General features: G+C 42.1%; 1 long non-coding RNA gene across 1 annotated transcript; it reads right to left on the bottom strand.

The window, feature by feature from the left end:
• Window positions 1–10079: 10079 nt before the first annotated feature.
• On the bottom strand, window positions 10080–22643 carry LOC133484920 (uncharacterized). Its single transcript, XR_009790537.1, has 3 exons — window positions 22400–22643; window positions 10295–10407; window positions 10080–10218 (listed from the first exon to the last, which is right to left on the bottom strand). It is a non-coding gene; the product is annotated as an uncharacterized LOC133484920 (long non-coding RNA).
• Window positions 22644–22945: the final 302 nt, after the last annotated feature.

The following is a 22945-nucleotide window of genomic DNA, read 5'->3' as shown; positions in this document are numbered from 1 at the left end:
AGTCTCCTTCTTTCCTTTCCTGCCAGAAGATACACCAAGTACTCTCCTGCCTGCTTCTCTGATCACCTTGGCTGCAGTGGTCCAGTCTTCTGGAAGCTCTTCCCGTCCACCGAGAGCCTGTATCACCTCTTCCCGAAAAGCTGCACAACACTCGTCCTGTCTCAGCTTCCACCACATGGTTCTCTTCTCTGCCTTTGTCTTCCTAATTTTCCTCCCCACCACCAGAGTCATCTTACACACCACCATCCTATGCTGTCTAGCCACACTCTCCCCTACCACTACCTTACAGTTGGTAACCTCCTTCAGATTACATCGTCTGCACAAGATGTAATCCACCTGTGTGCTTCTACCTCCGCTCTTGTAGGTCACCCTATGTTCGTGCCTCTTCTGGAAAAAAGTGTTCACTACAGCCATTTGCATCCTTGTTGCAAAGTCTACCACCATCTGTCCCTCCAAGTTCCTTTCCTGGATGCCGTACTTACCCATCACTTCTTCATCACCCTTATTACCTTCACCAACATGTCCATTACAATCTGCATCAATTACGACTCTCTCTCTGTCTGGGATGCTCAGAACTACATCATCTAGCTCCTTCCAGAATTTCTCTTTCACCTCTAGGTCACATCCTACCTGTGGGGCATAGCCACTAATCACATTACACATAACACCCTCAATTTCAAATTTCAGCCTCATCACTCGATCTGATACTCTTTTCACCTCCAAGACATTCTTAGCCAACTCTTCTTTTAAAATAACCCCGACTCCATTTCTCTTCCCATCTACACCATGGTAAAATAATTTAAACCCTGCCCCTAAACTTCTAACCTTACTGCCTTTCCACCTGGTCTCCTGGACACACAATATATCAACCTTTCTCCTAATCATCATGTCAACCAACTCCCGAGATTTTCCTGTCATAGTCCCAACATTCAAAGTCCCCACATTCAGTTCTAGGCTCTGTGCTTTCCTCTTCTCTTTCTGCCGAAGAACCCGCTTTCCACCTCTTCTTCTTCTTCTTCTTTGACTTCGACTTCGACCCACAGTAGCTGAATTTCCAACAGCGCCCTGCAGGTTGACGGCGCCGGTGGCGGACGTTGTTAACCCGGGCCACGACCGATCCGGTATGGAATTCTTTGAACGCTCATATTTGTTTGGCAAGGTTTTAAGCCGGATGCCCTTCCTGACGCAACCCTCTGCATTTATCCGGGCTTGGGACCGGCCTACAGTTTGCACTGACTTGTGCCCCCCATAGGGCTGCATTATCTGCCTCACAGTTAGAAAGAAGAAAAATATTGGCATCAAAATTTGAAATAATAAAAATTCCAACACTTCATTTGAAATGCTTTTAAGCACATTTATGAAACAGCTTTTCAAATTTGCAACCTGTTATTTTTTTTTTTTAAATCTTAGAAAATAGGCATCTTTGTTTTAAAATTCTAAAAACAAGTACAGGGAGCTCCCAGGCTCAGCAATATGTCTTACAAAGTTAAATGAAAACTTTAACAAATAAATATTTCCCTAAAGTTGTCAAGTCCAGACAATGGAGTTGGTCCCCTTTCCACTTGTGAGTCTCTGGTTCCTTGAAGTACAGATGTAGCTCACCCTCAGCGCAGCAACTGGCAGGCAAGTCACTAGTGTAACGTGCCAGCAGAGAGCTGAATGTGTCACCAATACGGGTGCGGAAGAATCGCATTCTCGCTGTTGCCTGTTGTGGGTGTTTCCACCATTCTTGTGTGTTCATATGCACCTGTTGCTGTCGCCCACACAAACAAAATTCTCTAGCCATCCCCTAAAAGAGTCTTCTTTTTGCAGGGAAAATTTGGACTCTCCCTCTCCCTCTCTCTCTCTCTCTCTCTCTCTCTCTCTCTCTCTCTCTATCTCTCTATCTCTCTCTCTCACTCTCTCTATTTCTCTCTCATATATATATATATATATATATATATATATATATATATATATATATATATATATATATATATATATATATATATAAACCTTAATGGCCCTATAGTAATAATACAAGTAGTTGTGCATTGTAGAGGACTAGGATTTATAAAGTTGTTAAAGTTAAAGTTGATGACAATGAAGTTGTGGGAAAGAGTAGTGGAGGCTAGACTCAGGACAGAAGTGAATATTTGCGAGCAACAGTATGGTTTCATGCCGAGAGTACCACAAATGCATTATCGGCCTTGAGGATGTTGATGGAAAAGTACAGAGAAGGTCAGAAGGAGCTACACTGTGTTTTTATAGATCTAGAGAAAGCCAATAACAGAGTACCCAGAGAGGAACTGTGGTAATGCATGCGGAAGTCTGGAGTGGCAGAGAAGTATGTTAGAATAATACAGGACATGTACGAGGGCAGCAGAACAGCGGTGAGGTGTGCTGTAGGTGTGATGTTTGCAGATGACATTGTGATCTGCAGTGAAAGCAGGCAGCAGTTGGAGGAACAGTTAGAAAGATGGAGGCATGCACTGGAAAGAAGAGGAATGAAGATTAGCCGAAGTAAAACACAATATATGTGCATGAATAAGAAGGGTGGTTGGGGAAGAGTGAGGCTACAGGGAGACGAGATAGCAAGGGTGGAGGACTTTAAATACTTAGGGTCAACTGTCCAGAGCAGTGGTGAGTGTGGTCAGGAAGTGAAGAAACGGGTCCAAGCCGGTTAGAACGGGTGGAGGAAGATGTCAGGTTTGTTATGTGACAGAAGAGTCTCTGCTAGGATGAAGGGCAAAGTTTAGAAAACAGTGCTGAGGCCAGCCATGATGTACGGATTAGAGACAGTGGCACTGAAGAGACAGCAGGCAGCAGAGCTGGAGGAGGCGGAAATGAAGACGAGGTTCGCTCTCGGAGTGACCAGGTTGGATAAAATTAGAAATGAGCTCATCAGAGGGACACCCGAGGTTCGATGTTTTGGAGACAAAGTTAGAGAGAGCAGACTTGGATGGGTTGGACACGTCCAGAGGAGAAATAGTGAGTATACTGGTAGAAGGATGATGAGGATGGAGCTGCCAGGCAAGAGAGCTAGAGGAAGACCAAAGAGAAGATTGATGGATGTTGTGAGGGAAGACATGAGGGCAGTTGGTGTTGGAGAGGAGGATGCAGGAGATAGGCTCTCATGGAAAAGGATGACACGCTGTGGCGACCCCTAAAGGGACAAGCCCAAAGGAAAAGAAGACTTGACAAATACCCCGAATTAAATAAACTCAAACTCATAAAAAGTATACTAAAACAAAGCATTTTTGAAAAAATAAAAACTAACCTGTTCTAAAAACAAAATAAAACTAACTGAATTTGAAAAAGGGTTAAAAACTGGTTAGCACATTTGCCTCACAGTTCTGAGGACCCGGGTTCAAATGTTCTCGCCGTGCCTGCGTGGGTTTTCCCTAGGTGCTCTAGTTAATCCAAAAAACATGCTTGGTAGGTTAATTGAAGATTCTAAATTGCCTGTAGGTGTGAATGTGAGTGCAAGTGGTTGTTTGTTTATCAGTGCCCTGCGATTGGCTGCCGACCAGTTCAGGGTGTACCCCGCCTCTCGCCCCAAGTCAGCTGGTATAGGCAACAGCATACCTGCAACACTGGTGACGATAAGCGGTATGGAAAATGGATGGATGGATGGATTTGAAAAAGAAGTCAAAATGAAATAAAAATGAACCATCATGGAAAATCCAAAATTATTATAACCCTGGTGCAAACACGCGAGGCGGCGGGGGCAACGGCAGGGGCGGGGACTGAAATGATGCTAGATTCAAATCTTATTAGCTTTTGAAAAATTGCATAACTCCTGTTAATTTTATAATGGTAAACATCAAACAAGATTTAAAAAGTAATGAAAATATATAAGACCGTTCAAATTTATTTTAGGCAAATGTTGCAACCAAAAAATCACACACAGAGGATTATTATTTGTTTCCACAAACGCAGTCACAGACAATGACCGATTGCATTGTCTGCTTTGCTGCTGTGTAGAAGTACCACAGACAACCGCAATGAGGCTCCGAAGCCCTTACGTAACAAGAGGGAAGAGAATTGAACATGAGAGGAGCTGTATCAGGATGGAGGATATAAGTGGGGTGATGAGGGGTTGGCTGGAATGGAAGGAGAGCTGTTGAAGGAGATGGATGGCCTCTGGCAGGGATTTACAGGAAGAGACCTGCTCTATATTGGTTTGTTCCTTTCACAGTCTCTACTTTTGAGCACTGTAAGAAAAAAGATGCTAACTGCTGCGGGTGATGTTTTTGACTTTGTTTTTCAATATTTTTGACTTCCATTTTGTGCCACCTGAATTCTTCTGATGCAAATCATAACCAATAAAACCGGAAACCTACAAAAACAACATTGGTCTGTAAATTAAAATGTTGTGCTGTGAAAAAGTATTTGCCCCCTTCTCAAATTCAATTCAAATTTCTTGCATCGTTGCATCATGTTAATGTTTAAGATCATCAAACAAATGTAAACATTAGACATAGATAACCCAAGTAAACATAAAATGCAGTTTTTAAATGGTGACTCCAAAAACTATTCAAGGCTACCTGGCCCTCTGTGAAAAAGTAATTGTCCCTATATTAAATCTGGAATTAACTGTGGCTCATAACATTACTTATAAAGCTGAGTGCATTTTCATTGACCACGCCCAAGCCCGATTACCTCCAGATACCTCCAGACCTGTTCAATGAAGAAATAGCTTAAATTGCCCAAAAGATCTCAAAAAGCTGCAACAAAATGCTGCCACGATCCAAAGGAATTCAAGGACAAATGAGAAATAAATGAATTGACATCTATCAGTCTGGAAAGGGTTACGAAGCCATTTCTAAAGCTTTAGGACTCCAGCGAACCATGGTGAGAGCCATTATCACCAAACAGAGAAAACATGGAACAGTGGTGAGTAGTAAAGAAGCTTACTAGCATCTCTCCACCAACTAGTTGCACTTTTTTCCTACATAGTGATGGAAACAGTGCATAATACTGCATTTTTCTGAATTCTAATAGAAAATGATTGTTAAACATGTTGATGATAAAGAAAATAACAATTGCCTCCTGAGATGACAAATGGACCCTTCAACAAAGAGAAGGGGGAAAAAAAACATGTTTATCCAGCAATAGTTTTTTATTTTTGTTTTCCTACAACCTTCTATGTTTTGAACCCACATACAGAGAAATACACAATCGACCTCAGCAGGCCCTGAAATGAATGCCCTCTTTAAATGGTCAACAGTCCTGTGGGCTCAGGCTCTTAGATGCAGCAGTCCAGCCCTGTGTGCAGACAGTCTGGCAGATGGTCAGTCTGGACAGCCAGCTGCCTTCGCAGGTGTTGGCAACCTGTTAGGCCGCGGCTCTGTGGAGGAAGCTGGAGACCACGGGAGATGTAGGTCAGTGGTGAAGTGTGAATACTGGGGTCACTGTTGACTTGGCAGGATTGGCAACATCATCAGGTTGTACACAAGCCAAACACAGAGCCATTAGAGTGACCAAAGATTGATTTGAAAGCTTTACAACCAGGCCCTGCACATACAGTAATTTATCATTTCAATTAAACATTTGTGTTTGTAATTGCACAATGAAGACAACTCTAAATAATCCACCGAAACAGGACAGTTGCAGCAATGCAGTGTTGCATCATGACGTGATGGCGCCTAAATGGACGAAAACCGCATGCTTAAAGAGCAGTGCGACTTTATCCTGAAAACGGATTTACAATTTGTGTTAAAAGTGCTGGACCAATTTCCTTCACATCCATTCTATTATTGTGCCCAATTATTCTGTGTTAACTGTGGAAACAAAGGAAGACAGATGTGTAAAAGTGCCGTGCGCGCCGTGTGTGTGTGCGTGTGCGTGTGTGCGTGCGTGAGTGTATATGGGAGTGATAATGGGGAAGCTGGGCCTGTGGCTGATGGTTAAATGTATACTAATGCACTTTCCTCTGAAGTCATACGGTATTCATTAATATACATATTTAAAAAGGGAACATTATGCAAATCCTGCTCCAGATTAAATGGCAGAGCTGGTAATTTGGTTTAAAATATAATTCTGCACACATTAACGAGTCACCTAAGGCAAAACGCTACACTTCAACTTGATTTAATCTAATTATAGAGCAAACATTAAAACTCCATTTGGGTTGCCTTGGTTCTTTTCTCTGGGCAGAATTGTGGCCTGCGGTGCAGAGGAATGCTGAAACTCACACAACTCACACCACTTCAAGATGATTGCACTTACATTTGTTCTGCTGTCAATTTGAATTAATGTGAAAATGTGTGTTGGGAATAAGTATCCCAGTCCTAACCCTAAGACTAATTGTAGTTGATGAAACTCTTTGACCAACAAACAGTTACCTAGAGTCTGTATTCTGTACTACTACATCTTTGGACAGCATGGCCATGAATACGCATGTGTTCTGCATTTTCATGTGCATCTCGTTTGCTTCAAATGGTGCGATTTAAAGCAGTATTCATTCCTCTACAATTCACTAATTCCCTTTGACGTCAACAATTCATGTCTATTTCCCTTTGTGAATGTATAGAAATGTTTGTTTAACATTTGTTCAACAAAATAAGAGTTGTACATGACTGTTGACATCTGAGCTACTCCCGTGAGAGATTCTATCGAGGAGTTGGGGAGATCTGCTGCTACAACAAATATCCACTACAGCGCTGTGTTTTTCCGGAAATTACTCAATTTGATCAATACAACAATTCTACCTATAAAACTTCGTGTTTAGTGGTTCCAGTAAAGATGGGATTCTTCAGCCGGAAGTATGGACTAAATTTTAGACCAGGGTACCAACTGTTTATTAATCACTTGGCCCAGTGTCCTTTGTCTGTGACAGTAACAAATAATGATACATATATATATCCATCCATCCATTTTCTGAGCCGCTTCTCCTCACCAGGGTCGCCGGCGTGCTGGAGCCTATCCCAGCTGTCATCGGGCAGGAGGCGGGGTACACCCCGAACTGGTTGCCAACCAATCGCAGGGCACACAGAAAAAAAAACCCATTCGCACTCACAGTCATGCCTACAGGCAATTTAGAGTCTCCAATTAATGCATGTTTTTGGGATGTGGGAGGAAACCGGAGTGCCGGGAGAAAAGCCACGCAGGCATGGGGAGAACATGCAAACTCCACACAGGCGGGGCCGGGATTTGAACCCCGGTCCTCAGAACTGTGAGGCTGACGCTCTAACCAGTCGGCCTCCGTGCCGCCTATATATATATATATATATATATATAATCAAAACTACTGCACAAAACAACAATAATAACAATATATTTTTCACATCAAACAAAAGATGTCAAAGTGCTACAGTGCAACAAAAAGAAACAATACTAGGAACTGAGTTACCATATAAAGGTCCCATATTTTGGCTGTTTAGACCTCCATAGAGTGACTGTCTAACATGGACTTAGTTTAAAAGTTTCATCCATCCATCCATCCATTTTCTGAGCCGCTTCTCCTCACTAGGGTCGCGGGCGTGCTGGAGCCTATCCCAGCTATCATCGGGCAGGAGGCGGGGTACACTCTGAACTGGTTGCCAGCCAATCGCAGGGCACATAGGAACAAACAACCATTCGCACTCACAGTCATGCCTACGGGCAATTTAGAGTCTCCAATTCATGCATGTTTTTGGGATGTGGGAGGAAACCGGAGTGCCCGGAGAAAACCCATGCAGAACTGTGAGGCTGACGCTCTAACCAGTCGGCCACCGTGCCGCTTAAAAGTTTCAGTTTAATTAAAACAAGAAAAACACATTAGTTTTGTCATACAAGTGTCCAGAAAAGGCCCCCCACAGCTACAGGTACTTCTGTTTGGCCCAGTTTTGTATTTGCCCATATTTGGCAAAGACCCCCCTCTGATTGTTTGCCTCCAGACCCAACCCTCACTCACTACTACTGAGAGCACACGTGTTTGTTGTGTTTACAGTGCTGGCTCGTTGCGGGGAGGTAGGCGGAGATCTTCGCTGGTGACGTAGATAAGCTCAAGAAATTCGAATGACCTGATTTCGATACGTGGATGATTTTACTTCATATTTCACCAGTCAATACTACCTACTAGAAAAAGTTGATTTGGTAAAAGATGGCATGTTTAAAGAAACTAGGGCGGCCGGTACATTATTTTTTTATTTTTTATTTTTGACAATTGTGCAAAAGATGCAGACTCCTCTAGCATTCGAATGACTAATATTGCAATAGTCTGCAATCATGACTGACTGTGGATATTTCACACTGGACCTCAAGCACCTTGGGTTCTGTTCTTCACCCGTCTTCCTCCAAACCCTTGGACCTCGATTCCCGAAGGAAAGGCACACTTAACTTTCATCGGAAAAGAAGACCTTGGCCCACTGGCCAACAGTCCAGTCCTTCTTCTCCTTGGCCCAGTTGAGACGCTTCCTACCTTGGCTCAGGCTCAGATGTAGCTTGACCCAAGGAACCTGACAGTTGTAGCCCATCTGTTGTTTAAATTGTGGGCCCTGAATCTATAATCGATGAAAGTTTCACTTTTTGAATGGAATTATGGAAATAAATAAACTTTTCCATGATATTCTAACATTTTGGAAAGGGTCTGTATTATTTTTTTTTCTTTAGTGAGAATCTCAAACATCTGTACATAAAACAACACTAAGAACGTTTTTTTGACAGAAAAATAATAAAAAGAAGAAGAAAAGTATAACTATATACAGAATTTACACACACAATTTACATTAGACAAGAATCCATGGACAAATGGGGCTCCCACACCGGCACTTTCTTGCTTCTCATCCTCCTCCTCTACAGTTTGTTCAATAGTCCAGGTTTTTATTACCTTGCACATAAAATCTAGTAAGGTTTTACCCAGATCTGGATTTTTTTCTTTGGTGGCGGTGAATGGGATCTTGTGTTGTTGCCATTGTCCTAGTCTCTACTAGTCTCTACTTCTGCTTGAAGCACAACCTGTGCGGTTTAGAAATATAGTAAATATTACTATAAAAATACATTGTTCAAATTGCTGTAGTGGGATGTGGAGGATAGTGGGGATGGGGCGCTGCTGACCTCGACTCGGGACGTTGTGAGTCGGTGGGGAGAATACTTCGAAGACCTCCTCAATTCCACCGACACGGCTTCCCATGAGGAAGCAGAGTATGGGTTCTCTGAGGCGGGCTCTCCTATCTCTGGGTTTGAGGTCACCGAGGTAGTTAAAAAGCTCCTCGGTGGCAGGGCCCCAGGGGTGGATGGGATTCGCCCGGAGTTCCTAAAGGCTCTGGATGTTGTGGGGCTGTCCTGGTTGACACGCCTCTGCAACATCGCGTGGACATCGGGGACAGTGCCTCTGGATTGGCAGACTGGGGTGGTGGTCCCCCTTTTTAAGAAGGGGGATCGGAGGGTGTGTTCCAACTACAGGGGGATCACACTGCTCAGCCTCCCTGGTAAGGTCTATTCTGGAGAGGAGGGTCCGTCGGGAAGTCGAATCTCAGATTCAGGAGGAGCAGTGTGGTTTTCGTCCTGGCCGTGGAACAGTGGACCAGCTCTACACCCTCGGCAGGGTCCTCGAGGGTGCATGGGAGTTCGCCCAACCAGCCACATTCACACCTACGGGCAATTTAGAGTCTCCAATTAATGCATGTTTTTGGGATGTGGGAGGAAACCAGAGTGCCCGGAGAAAACCCACATAGGCACGGGGAGAACATGCAAACTCCACACAGGCGGGGCCGGGGATTGAACCCGGGTCCTCACAACTGTGAGGCTGACGCTCTAACCAGTCGTCCACCGTGCCGCCAGAGCTAAAATCACCCAGTATAATTTCTTTACATTGAAATAATGACTTAAAAATAGCCATACCACCGCCTCGACACTTGTTAATAAAATTTAAATTTGCTGGTGTTGCCTCATTTAAAATGGTATTACAGCTACTTTCTGTTAATCACGTTTCATTTAGTAACAAAAAGTTCAGATCATAGGTTGTAATCATGTTATTAATCAACATTGATTTATTACCCAGTGACCTAATATTGAAAAGAGCTAGTCTCGCAGAGATAACTGATAAAATTAAGATTTGTGACGCAGGAGAGGACCCAACAGCAAAGATGACCAAAACAAGTAAACATCTAGGCGTTTATTTCTACGCAACAGGCAAACAAGGGGGGATGACACCCAGGTAGGAGTAGCATAGACTTCGGACGCTGAGTCTCGGCCAGACAAGGGAATCCACAGCCAGGCAGGTGCGTAGGCGAGGAAGCAGAAGTGGAGGTTCTGGGTGACAAGAAAAAATGCTGATCAGGATTTTTATACTTAGGACAAAGGACTTTGTGAACTAGATGTGACTGACAGTATGACTACTCAAGATGATCTGGTGACAAGGTGGCGTTCGGGACCGGCTTAAGTACAATGTTGATGATGATGAATTGCAGCTGGTCCTGGCTCCAATTCGTCTCTCCACTCCTGCACATGGACAAACATACGAAGAAATACACACACACAAACACACACACACACACACACTGACAGAGACACACAGGGAGGACTACAGAGTGCCACCTTCTTAGTATCAAAGCTTTGGATGTCGATCTCTGGCACACGGTTTGCGCTTGCTGCCAATCATGTGTTTTGGCATAAACAACATGGACAGCTGACAGAAAGCAACAGGTGAGGTATTTGCAGTGGTGTGCATAGTGGGGGTGGACAGCACCCAGAGGGGCGTATCCAATGGCGATTGGATTTATGGGGCATCACGAACGGCTTTGGGGGGCATCAAAGTCGGCTTATCATTAATCACACCTTTGAAGATCGGCTGTACGGGGCATCTGAGTCGGCTGGGCATTACTAATGCCACCTCCCTCCCATCCAAACTAGCATCGGTATCTCAATCGTCAAAATATTTTACTAAAAATGAAACGGGTAGCACGGATATTTGCAAAATATGACAGTCTATCCTCAAATATTAAAAAGCACAAGTTTTATGGACTCCATCTGAAAAGGCATCCGCTAACCCTAGCTGACAAACAGGCTAATGCATATATGACAAACTTAGGCCCACGGGCCACATCTGGCCCTTAGTGTAATTACAGTGTATTTGGCCTGTAAGATCATATGTATTACAGCTGGCTCGCCAGTATATAGCACATGCATCGTTTATACTACAAATCCCAGAATGCTTGCTAGTGTGTTGGTGCATCAGTTGAGACCGACAAGCGCCCCCTCATTTTCTGTTGCAGTCATTAGCAACTATGCAACCAGTTTCCTTTGGCAAATTTGCACCATCGCTTCCCAAAAAAATGCAAAATGAAAGATGGAAAACAGGAGCAGAAGCTCCAGAAGGTAAGGGAACAAGATCAACAAGTGAGGCTGCTGTAGTTTTATCGTGATAGCAGAAATGGCAAAATAAGTGCAAACATTATTTGCCAAAAAGTGCATGGTCAAAGTTAGCGACATTGTGTGTCCAGTAAAGTTATTATGGTAAACACAAACAAAAAAAATAACTAAAACAAATATTGAATAAGCATTTTTGTAAATGAATTCAAATAAAAGCAACAATAAAAAATAATGAAACAAAATGACATTTTACCTTTCAAAAATTTACTAAAACTATAATTATAACGAAAATGTCCTTTGTTTTCATCTTTGTCAATTAATTTCATGCATGAGCTTGTTGATATTAAATGTATTTATATCGGCTGAAGGAAGTTCGAACAGTCATTTGAGAGTTGTAGTTCACTTACTGTGTGTCACCTAGAAGTGATGTCATCGGGCAGCATATTGACTGCTCGCCAGACCAAGTGCGAGTTTTCCCGCGAAGTTAACTTTCACGTCTAAGCTGTTGTTGTTGCTAATGGAAACGGCTAAGACAGCTACCGCCTCGCTAGCAACTTCACGGAACCTGGACGGCGGTTATTCGTCTTTGGGGAAAACTCAGAGAAACAGACAACTGCCGAGACTCTCTAAACGTGGCTATTTCTCGCCACGAGAGATAGATGTGAAAGCAGATAAGGAGTTTGTCTTGCTGACACAGCAGGTGACAACTGGACATTTTGACAGCACTACTTCAGCAATAGCAGGAAAACTTGAAGCTTTGTCACAATAATCATGGACTCAAAAAAAACAAAAAAAAAACAGACTGGATGCACTTTCACTGGCAATACAGCGGTAAAAGCAAGCTTACTTTCTTTCTATCTGTCTGTCTAACTGTCGCAAACCTGAAAGTCAGCAAGTTAGCCACAAGGGAAGGGAAACATGCTAATAAAAACTCGATTTTCTTGTGTAAGTTAAACATGAAAACTAATTTTTAAAAAGACCATTCTATAGCATGTGTCTCACAAATGGTTTTATTTTACGTTGTGATGCATCTAATCTAACCTTCAAAGCAATATTATGCACTGCACTTATTGCACTTCAAATTCTGTGTACTGTATACAGTACATGTATTTGATTTGTGGATGGTCGTCTGTTAGTAAGTTCATTTTAAACATTTTGTTGTTCTTTTTATTACACAATACTTATTGTGACCTTTTTTCTCACACTTGACATATACCCCGAATAAAAAAACTAAAACTGAAACTAATTAAAACTCAACTAAATCTAAGCATTTTTGAAAAAATTAAAACTAATAAAAACCAACAAACCTATTCTAAAAATGTATTCAAACTAACTGACTATGAAAAGATAGTCAAAATGAAATAAAAACAACTATAATGGAAAATCCTAAACGATTATAACCCTGGTGTCTTGATAAAAGGGCATCATTTTAAAATGTGAGCCTGAGCAAGAAACCCGAGTCTTTGCATTACAGAGGAACTTTTGGGATTAAAATCAATGCGTGGCACAACAACAGGAAGAAGTATCTAAATGGGGTAATGAAATGAGACTGCTTTGGGACAAACTTATGGGACTGACAACAGATGGTGCGGCCACGATATCGCTATATATGTGCCGTCAAAAGAATGGATTGGTGGGCAGGATTCCGTAGAAGATGCGGGAGAACTATGCAGGTGAGCTTCCAGCTTCCAGAGCTGCGTCATACACCAGGAAGCGTGTGTTAAAGCCCTCAAAATTGCAAATGTTATGGGCACCATAACACAACTAGTCAACTTCATAAGAGCCAAAAGCCTGACTCACTGCCAGTGCAAGTCTTTTCTAGAGGAGTTCGGTTCTGAATACAGAGACACACTCTCGTATATGCTGATCCTGAGCATGTACGATGAGAATGCTGACTGTGCAAGAACTTGGTTTTCAGCTTCCAGGAATTGTGTACAGATTCTTGCAACATGAGGTGATGGTCATAGGCGCCACAATAGGGCAGGCAAGGCAGCCAATTGCCTAGGGCCCTGACCTTAATGGGGCACGGTGGGACGGCTGACATTGGCTCATATCAATGACAAAGCACTGCTTTAACATTGCAACAATAATGTGCCGCCATCAGCACTGATGCACAGACTCTACAATGACACGTTTGGAGTCGGGGCTCTCTCATGGGTCTTCTCTAATGGGTCCCCCAGCTTTAGGCCTGTTGGAAATACGTATCCAGTACAACAAAATGAAGCTAACTTATCAATCAGATATAAAAAAAAAAAAACACAAACGTTTTTGCTTCACATCTGAGCAGTCATGCTTCATCACTTCATCAGTTCATGCAACAATAGAAATAGTAGAGTTTTTCCACACCAACTTTTTTTTCTCTTGTTGCATGAACTAATGAAGCCTGCTTGAATGACAGGAGAAACATCTTCTAAGACAACCAGAACACTCCAGTTGCAATCCATTCAATGCTCTGAGAAGTTAATTACCTGGATGAATGAGAATATTCACAGACACACTATTAGAACATTAGTTAAACAGCAGACCCACAAACAAACATGTTGAAACTGAACAAAAAATGTCTCTGTTTTAATTTGTATACAGTACATTGAACAGGTATATGCCATAGCCATGTTGCAGAAGTTAGTCCTCTCCTGCCAATAATAATTTTTCCCATGAGCACAATACCGCATTTATTGTCAAATGCTAAAATTGATACCAACCTCAATTCTGCTGTCATCATGGTATGACCAAATTGGTACTAATTTGTGTTTGGAATAGAAAGATATCCATCCATCCATTTTCTGTACCGCTTTATGGTATGACAAGGGTCACGGGTGTGCTGGAGCCTATCCCAGCTATCTTCAGGCGAGAGGCGGGGCACACCCTGAAATGGTTGCCAGCCAATCGCAGGGCACATATAAGCAAACAACCATTCGCACTCACATTCACACCTACGGGCAATTTAGAGTCTTCAATAAACCTATTTGCTTAATATTCAAACATGCACGCAAGGCGCCACCCACTGGCGTTTGAGAGAACGGCAACCTGTGGACTTCCATCATGGTTTTAACTGAAGATAAAATGTCCCTTTTCATATTTCATGAACTCTGCAGAAATATTCCAAATGTATGCCTTGATGTCTGTGTCACTGTGTCAACTTCGCAAGTGCAGCTGTGAGATTTTGAGAGCTGTTTGTCTTGATTTGAAGCCAAGCAGCATGAAATGTGATTTAACTACTTGTATAATCAGTTGATTTGCCAAGACTAAACTTTAAACAATCATTCTATATGCTTGATCTATGAGGAAAGAGTACAAAGTTTGGAGTATTTTATATTAAGATATGATTTTTACACCTTTTTTATGGAAAATCTGTAGACTAAATTCAAGTCGATGGGCGTGGTCTTGACCGGTTTCCTCCATCCCTTGTTATTTAACCTGACTCCCGCCTCCTCTCTCCTCTTTTTTGTCTGGCTCTCTTGTTTTTTCCATGCGGCTTACATCCTTTTTTTCCTAGCTGTGATCGGCGGAGCCTCAGCAAGCAACTACCTGCATCACGTACTGGTCACGCACGCAGCTGCGAACAAGAGCTGGGCTCACCACAAGGTCAGTCGGCAGGAAAGCTACGAGCGCACCCCGAGTGGACAACATTTTTTTCTTCTTCCGCCTCTTTTGTTTTTGTTTTATTTTTCTCCACATTTTTCTACAACTAAACCTGCTTCATTTTCCTTCTTAGATGTCCGGACAACAACCATTCCCACCGAGCAACTGGTCTACGGTTGTGAGTACCGCACAATAAGTGTTGCTAGGATGTACAATATTAGTTCCTAATAATTTCAGAGAAATTACTAGCTTCACACAAAATCCCAAATTTGCCCTCTCTCTCTCTCGTCCGGACTGAACACATTAAACGCTCACATTTTCAACTTTATTCCAGCAGCACGGTGTTCTATTTCCCTTTTCGTGCGCCTATCTTTCTTTCTTTCACCTGTATTAGTGTTATTTTCTTCCCGTAGTTAGACTCTGTGTGTTTCCCTATAGATCCTTTGTAGATGTCATTAAATAGTCTATAAAATTCCACTCCTTGTTGTGTTTTGAGTTTAATAAGGAGACCTCTGTCATCTAGGACTCATATTTCATAAAATGAAGCAACCTTTAAATTATGAGACTGATAACAGGTTTGTCTTTGCTTTTCCTAAGTTTTATACATAGTACAAAAAGTATCGTGGTCCCCTTTTCGAGACGAAATAGCTTGGTTTATAACGTTAAGCGTCAAATCACGCTAATCCGGAAGCAACACAGACGTCGCTGCTTCGACGAATTCATTTCTTAAATGAATTACGTTTTAGCCAAACGCAATATACAATATCCTAAGAAAGTAGAACAAATAAATTCATAAATTAAGTTGTGTGTAAAAATCTGAAATGACACAGGGAAAAAGTATTGAACACATGAAGAAAGGGAAGTGCAAAAAGGCACGGAAAGCCAAGACAACACCTAATATCAATAATCAAACAGTAATCCAGCCCCTTGTCAGTGCAAGTGAATATCTGCTGGTTCAGTCCTAATTGATGACTGACAAAAAGGTTTCCTTGCTAAGGTGTAAATCAAGACACATCTCATGATGGGTAAGAGCAGAGAGCTGTCTCAAGACCGTAACTGTTGCCGACAAGTAACTGTTGCAAAACATAACAATGGCATTGGTTAGAGGTGCATATCTAAGCTTCTGAACGTTCCAGTGAGCATGGTTGGGGCCATAATACGTAAGTGGAAAGCCAATCATACAACCATAGATTTGACAGAGGAGTGCAAAGCATAATCAGAAGAGTTGTCCAAGAGCCAAGGACCACCTGTGGAGAGGTTAAAAAAGACCTGGAATTAGCAGGTACTGTTGTCACAAGGAAAACAGTGAGTAATGCACTCCAACAGTGGGAACATGATGGTGTGGGTCTGCTTTTCACCACATGGTACTGGTAAACTTCACATTATTGAAGGAAGGATGAATGGGCAAATGTACCGAGACATTCTTGACAAAAATCTGCTGCCATCTACGAAGATGATGAAAATGAAACGAGGGTGGACATTTCAGCAGGGTAATGATCCAAAACATACTGCCAAGGAAACTCTCAATTGGTTTCAAATAAAAAAAAATAAAGCTGCTGGAATGGCCCAGTCAATCACCTGACTTGAATCCAATCAAAAATATTTGTAAAGAACTGAAATTCAAAGTCCATAAAAGAAGCCCACAGAACCTTCAAGATTTGATGACTGCTTGTGTGGATGAATGGGCCAAAATCACACCAGAGCAATGAATGTGACTAGTTTCTCCATACAGGAGGATTCTTGAAGCTGTTATTGCAAACAAAGGCTTTTGTACAAGGTATTAAATATATCAGTTGGTTTGTTCAATACTTTTTCCCTGTGTCATTTCACATGATTAGACACAACTTAATTTCTGAGTTTATTTGTTCTACCTTCCTTGCATGTGTGGATTACTTGGGTTGTTCCCAACATCTGGTGAAATGTTCATGTCAATAGCACCTATGGAAATATATTTAATGAGAAAAGTGGTGATCTGTCAAATACTAATTTCAGCCACTGTAGGAGCAGATAATAGATGTGGATGTCCTGGGCTGGTGTGGTTACACATGATCTGAGGTTGTGAGGCCAGTTGGATGTACTGCCAAATTCTTTCAAACATCTTTGGAAATGACTTATTGAAGAGAAATGAATATTCAATTCACAGGCAACAGCGCTGGTGGACATTCCTGCAGTCAGTGTGCCAGATGCACACTCCTTCAAAACTTGTGACCTCAGTGGCATTGTGCTGTGTGGAGTGACCTTTTAGCCTGGGCAGCCAAAGGCACACCTGCGCAATAATCATGCTGTCAAATCAGCATCTTGGTATGGTACACATGTGAGATGGATGGATTAGGGTTAGTGGGCAAAATTTGAGAGAAATACATATTTTGTGTACATAAAAAAGGTTGGCGGCACAGTGGATGACTTTTTAGAGCGTCTGCCTCACAGTTCTGAGGAGCGGAGTTCAATCCCGGCCCCGCCTGTGTGGAGTTTGCATGTTCTCCCCGTGCCTGCGTGGGTTTCCTCCCACATCCCAAAAACATGCATGCTAGGTTAATTGACAACTCTAAATTGCCCGTAGTTGTGAATGTGAGTGCGAATGGTTGTTTGTTTGTATATGCCCTGCGATTGGCTGGCAACCAGTTCAGGGTGTACCCCGCCTCCTGCCCGATGATAGCTGGGATTGGCTCCAGCAAGCCCGTGACCCTAGTGAGGAGAAGTGGCTCAGAAAATAGATGGATGGTTAAAAAAGGTTTTGGGAGAAAAATAGGAGCAAACACAAAAGTATTGCTTTTTTAAAAAATAATAATAATAATGTTTGTATTTAGTATATTTACTGTGACACCAGTGTTGAGTGAGAGAGACCCTGTGTGGTTTTATTAGGTTTTGGCCAATGATCGGCTGGCCAGTGTCATTTGCCATGACTTTTTGCCTTTACTTCAAAGAACGGCCAGCAGGAACTTTATCCTGTTCCAATGTAGAGCAACTGTAGTACAACTGAAAATGTAATGTTTCTATTATTGGCCAGTGTTTAAACATTCCTTACAGATGTTTAGTGGTATTGGTTTCCCTGACAAGAGTCAGAAGCAAGTAGCCTATTTTCACTTCCGTTGTTCAAAGTCCTCTGGAGCATGTTGATAAGAAGGTGTGTCCTACTTTAACCATTGCTGCTCACTGAGGAAATATGCAAAGGCCGAGCCTGCATAAATGTTTCAAAAACAAATTCCGTTGGGACCACATTTCTTTCAGAGGTAGACTCTGAAATGAGTGTCTCGTGCTTAAAGCACAGACTCACTTCAGGATCTGTGATGCTTGAGAGAGGCTCAGAGCGAAGCAGGGCTTTGAGGACAACATATGCCTTCCAGCTCTATTTTTTATTATTGAAGGATTTAGATGTTTAGAGGAAGGAGGAGGAAATGATGCAGGCACAATTGAAAGTTTTCTTTTTCGCCCTTAACAGTAAGTCATCAGGAATGTGAGATGAGGTTCTGTTGTAGCTTGTGGCAAAGACCTGAGTGAACAACAATTTCCCAGATGAAAAAGTATTTTCTCTTTTTAATCTCTCTCTCCTTCCTATAACAAACCAGTGAAGCACCTCAAGATTATTCTGAATTGTATGTGTGTTTGTATGTGTGGTCACAGAACCTTTCCATGGGAAAAAGCTCATTGTAGAGGTCAAGAGACAGGAGTCAATTCCTGAGTTTTGCAGTGTCACCCAATTCAGATAAGCTAATTAAAAGTAAATACTGCTCAAAACTTGAAATGATTCATGGCTGCTGGATGAGTACAATATACAGTATGTATGAACTTGTGCATGATTCCAGAATCCGATTCAGACTCCTCTCCTCCCACTTTTGTAAATTTTTTTTAATGCTGTTGCCAGTAAATTACTGTAAAAAGCCTATGAAATGTCAAACAATTTGTGGGAGAAGAGAAGCAGGTCTGTAATTTGTAAAAAGGTGTTTGTCTCTAGTTTTAAATAAAGGAATGATTCATAGTTCTGATTTCATATTATTGGGAAATTGACCCTTTTGCAATGATAGATTAAAAATGTACAGTATGTTAGCGGCTTGGTTATCCCGTGTACGTATTACCTTTTTACCGTTTTAATGTCTGCTGAATTTCATTATACCCAGTGGATGTCTTGGTTTTGCATTATATACTATATATTATCTATACCCTTTCCTCAGCCGTCTTAATAAACATTGTCATAGGGTTTCTAGCTATTAATTTTCCATTTTGAGTTGCTAGTTCTTAGATTTTTTTCAGCTAGTTTCGGTCCAATATTTACAAAATATTTATTGAATTTATTCACTATATCACCCAAAATATATGTTTACCATTCTCTATGAAATACTACTGTATTTTCACGACCATAAGGCGCACTTAAAAGTCTTAAATTTTCTCGAAAATGGACGGGGCGCCTTATAATGCGGCACGCGGAGGAACATGGGAATCGAGCAGCCGCGAGAGAATTCAAGATCAATGAATCCACAGTTCGCAAGTGGAGGTAGCAGGAAAATGAGCTTCGCCAAGTCAAGAAGACGAAGCTGTGTTTCCGCGGAAAAAAGCGAGATGGCCCGAGTTGGAAGACCAACTCGAGCAATGGATAAATTAGCAAAGAACAGCCGGGAGAAGTGTCTCTACAGTCACCATTCGACAGGGCAATAACGCCTGCAGAAGAAATGAAAATCGAACATTTTCAAGGAGGTCCATCTTGGTGCTTTCGTTTTATGAAACGGTGCCATCTATCCATCCGGGCAGGGACTACCATGGCACAGCAAATTCCGGCGGATTACAAGGAAAAGCTGGCCATCTTCCGCTCCTTCTGCAGTAAAAAGATTGCCGACAGACACATCCAGCCCAACCACATCACCAACATGGACGTGGTGCTGCTCACTTTTGACATCCCGGTGAACCACACTGAGAAGAAGGGGACCACCACGGTAGCGATACGCACAACAGGGCATGAGGAGTCGGCTTTTACTGTTGTGCTTGGTTGCCATGGTAATGGACAGAAACTGCCACCTATGGTAATTTTTAAGAGGAAGACGCTCCCGAAAGAAAGGTTTCCAGCCGAAGTCATCGTTAAGGTCAATAAAAAGGGCTGGATGGACAAGGAGAAAATGAGAGAGTGGCTGAGTGAGGTGTACGTAAAGAGACCAGATGTTTTTTTCCACGTGTCACCCTGTTGAACTGTGACTCCTTTCCTCCAAGCTTCTCCAACTCAGCGTCTCGCCTGCCATCTGCCAGTGGATTTACAGCTTTCTGACGGGCAGGACACAGCAGGTGAGGCTGGGTGAGGCCACCTCATCCACACACACCATCAGCACTGGGGCGCCCCAAGGTTGTGTCCTCTCTCCGCTGCTCTTCTCTCTCTACACGAACGACTGCACCTCAACGCACCCGGCTGTCAAACTCCTGAAGTTTGCAGATGACACCACTGTCATCGGCCTCATCAAGGGCGGTGACGAGTCTGCATAGCGACAGGAAGTGGAGCGGCTGGAGCTGCGGTGCGGCCGACACAACCTGGAGCTGAACACGCTCAAGACTGTAGAGATGATCGTGGACTTCAGGAGGCATCCTTCGCCACAGCTCCCCCGCACGCTGTCCAGCTGCCTTGTGTCAATCGAGACCTTCAAGTTCCTGGGAATTACAGTCTCTCAGGACCTGAAGTGGGCGATCAACATCAACTCCGTCCTCAAAAAGGTCAGCAGAGGATGTACTTCCTGCGGCTTCTGAGAAAGCACGGGCTGCCATGGGAGCTGCTGAGGCAGTTCTACACAGCAGTCATCGAATCAGTCCTGTGTTCTTCCATCACAATCTTGTTTGGTGCTGCTACAAAAAAGGACAAACGACAACTGCAACGGACAATCAAAGCTCCTGAAAAGATTGTCGGTACCCTCCTACCCACCCTTCAGGACTTGCACGCTGCCAGAACTAAGACAAGAGCGTGCAAAATCCTCTCGGACCCTCCACATCCCGGTAACTGGCTCTTCCAGCTCCTTCCCTCAGGGAGGCGCTACCGATCAATAAAAAATAGCTTCTTCCCTCTTGCAATCAACTTCTGAAATAGCTAAACTACAATTCCATTGCAACATGCTGCCAATTTTTTATTTTTTATTTTTTTTGTCTTGAGTTTGTTGGGCCCCTCCCTTTCCGGGTGTCCGTAATTGTACTTTGGTTCGTCTTTTTGTAAAAGTGTTTCTGCTTTTGTTTTTGTGTGTTCTGAAATGTTAATTTTTTTTGTGTTTTGTTTCTGTGGTTGCTGAACTGTTAAAGTGTTTTGTGTTTTATTAATTTTTTTCCTGAAATGTTGAAGTGTTTTGTGTTTTGTTTTTGTGGTTTCTGAAATGTTAAAGTGTTTCGTGTTATGTTTTTGTGTTCTGAAATGTTAAAGTGCTTTGTGTTTTCTTTTTGTGGTTCCTGAAGTGTTAAAGTGTTTCGTGTTTTGTTAATTTGTTTTCTGAAATGTTAAAGTGTTTCGTGTTTTGTTTTTGTGTTTCTTGAAATGTTAAAGTGGTTCGTGTTTTGTTCATTTGTTTTCTGAAATGTTAAAGTGTTTCGTGTTTTCTGAAATGTTAAAGTGTTTCACAATTTGTTATATTGTTTTGCACTTCCAGGCCACCGTAGAAAATGGCAAAATATTAGACCCAGCAGACCAATTATTTTTTATTCGAATGATTTGGTGCACAACATTGTTAAATACTTGCACGGCAGGAGGAACAACAACAACAAAAAAATGTCTTTGGTTGCATGCTCAAATTCATGGGCTGAAGTTTGGTCCTGATATGTCCCTCATTACACACATTTATACATTGTAACATAAAACAATGATAATGCAATTGAAATAACGAACAAGACAACAAATAGCAAAGGATAAAACAAAAAAACGCCACAATGCACAAAACAACAATAAACATAACAAATATGCACATTTGCGCGTGCGCAAACACACACACACACACACCCTCACAAACTTTGCAAATATCTTAATCAAGACCAAAAACCAGAATGTTCAAATTACTGTTATGGTGCGCGTTCACACTGGACGCGAATTGTACTATTGCTGCGAGGTTATTACATATAAAGTCAATGCAAATGCGTGAATAGGCGCAAATTCGTTGCCCCAAATGCTATGTAATCTAGATCAACCTCCTATATAGACTTGATTATTTATCTGATGGTGTGCTACATATGAAAAGTTTGTTAACGCATAGAACATACAATATGCCTTTGTAAGATCTGAAAGCAAAGCATATATATATATATATATATATATATGTATATATATATATATATATATGTATATATATATATATACGTTTGTTGATAATATAAGGGTAGAAATACAATATATATACAGTATATGTGATGGAAGAAAAAAGTAAATAAGGACGTGAGGTGTGGGAGTAAGCTAGTATGGGTGTGTTACGGTGTGTTACAAATGCTCATAGCTGGCAAAAAGCTGGAGACAGCTGGAAAACGTGATTGCGATTACTATCTTAACTCCAAAAGATGAATGCATCAACTCATGAGCACGAGTAAATTACAAGCTGACCTGACCGGAGGCGGGGTGGTGTGAGCTCAGCAGAGGTTTCGTAAGGCTCGCTTAATCCCTGGTCATTTGTAGTTGTTGGATCATGTCTGGTGGAGGATGTTTGTGACAGTGGGGGAAAGGCAACTCCAATTGCTTTCTTCTGGAAACCCTCCCCATGTTGACTTAGTCAATATAGAATTCACAGATATAGTCCTTTAAAGTTCAAACAATAAGCTCTCGAATGTCTCTAAACAGGAAAGGGGGAAAAGTTGATGTTGAGTATTACGAGACACACTTCAAGGCAAGCCTTTGTCACACTTTCTTTGTCTCTTGCCGAGCTTTCCTTTGTTCCAAAACTCAGCAGTCGTCTAGGCACACGACGACGGGGGATAAGCAAAGCAAAGCAAATTTATTTGTATAGCGCATTTCATACACAGGGTGACTCAATGTGCTTTACATGATTAAAGGCATTTAAAAACAAAGGCAGCTTATAAACATTTAAAACAAAGAGAAAAATAAAAGTACAATTAAAACAGCGTACAGTGCAAGAAATATCATTTAAAAGTG

Source organism: Phyllopteryx taeniolatus, chromosome 10, assembly GCF_024500385.1.
Source record: "Phyllopteryx taeniolatus isolate TA_2022b chromosome 10, UOR_Ptae_1.2, whole genome shotgun sequence".
NCBI lineage: Eukaryota > Metazoa > Chordata > Actinopteri > Syngnathiformes > Syngnathidae > Phyllopteryx > Phyllopteryx taeniolatus.
Note: the sequence above shows the minus strand (reverse complement) of the source record. Positions and strands in the feature narration are given on the sequence as shown.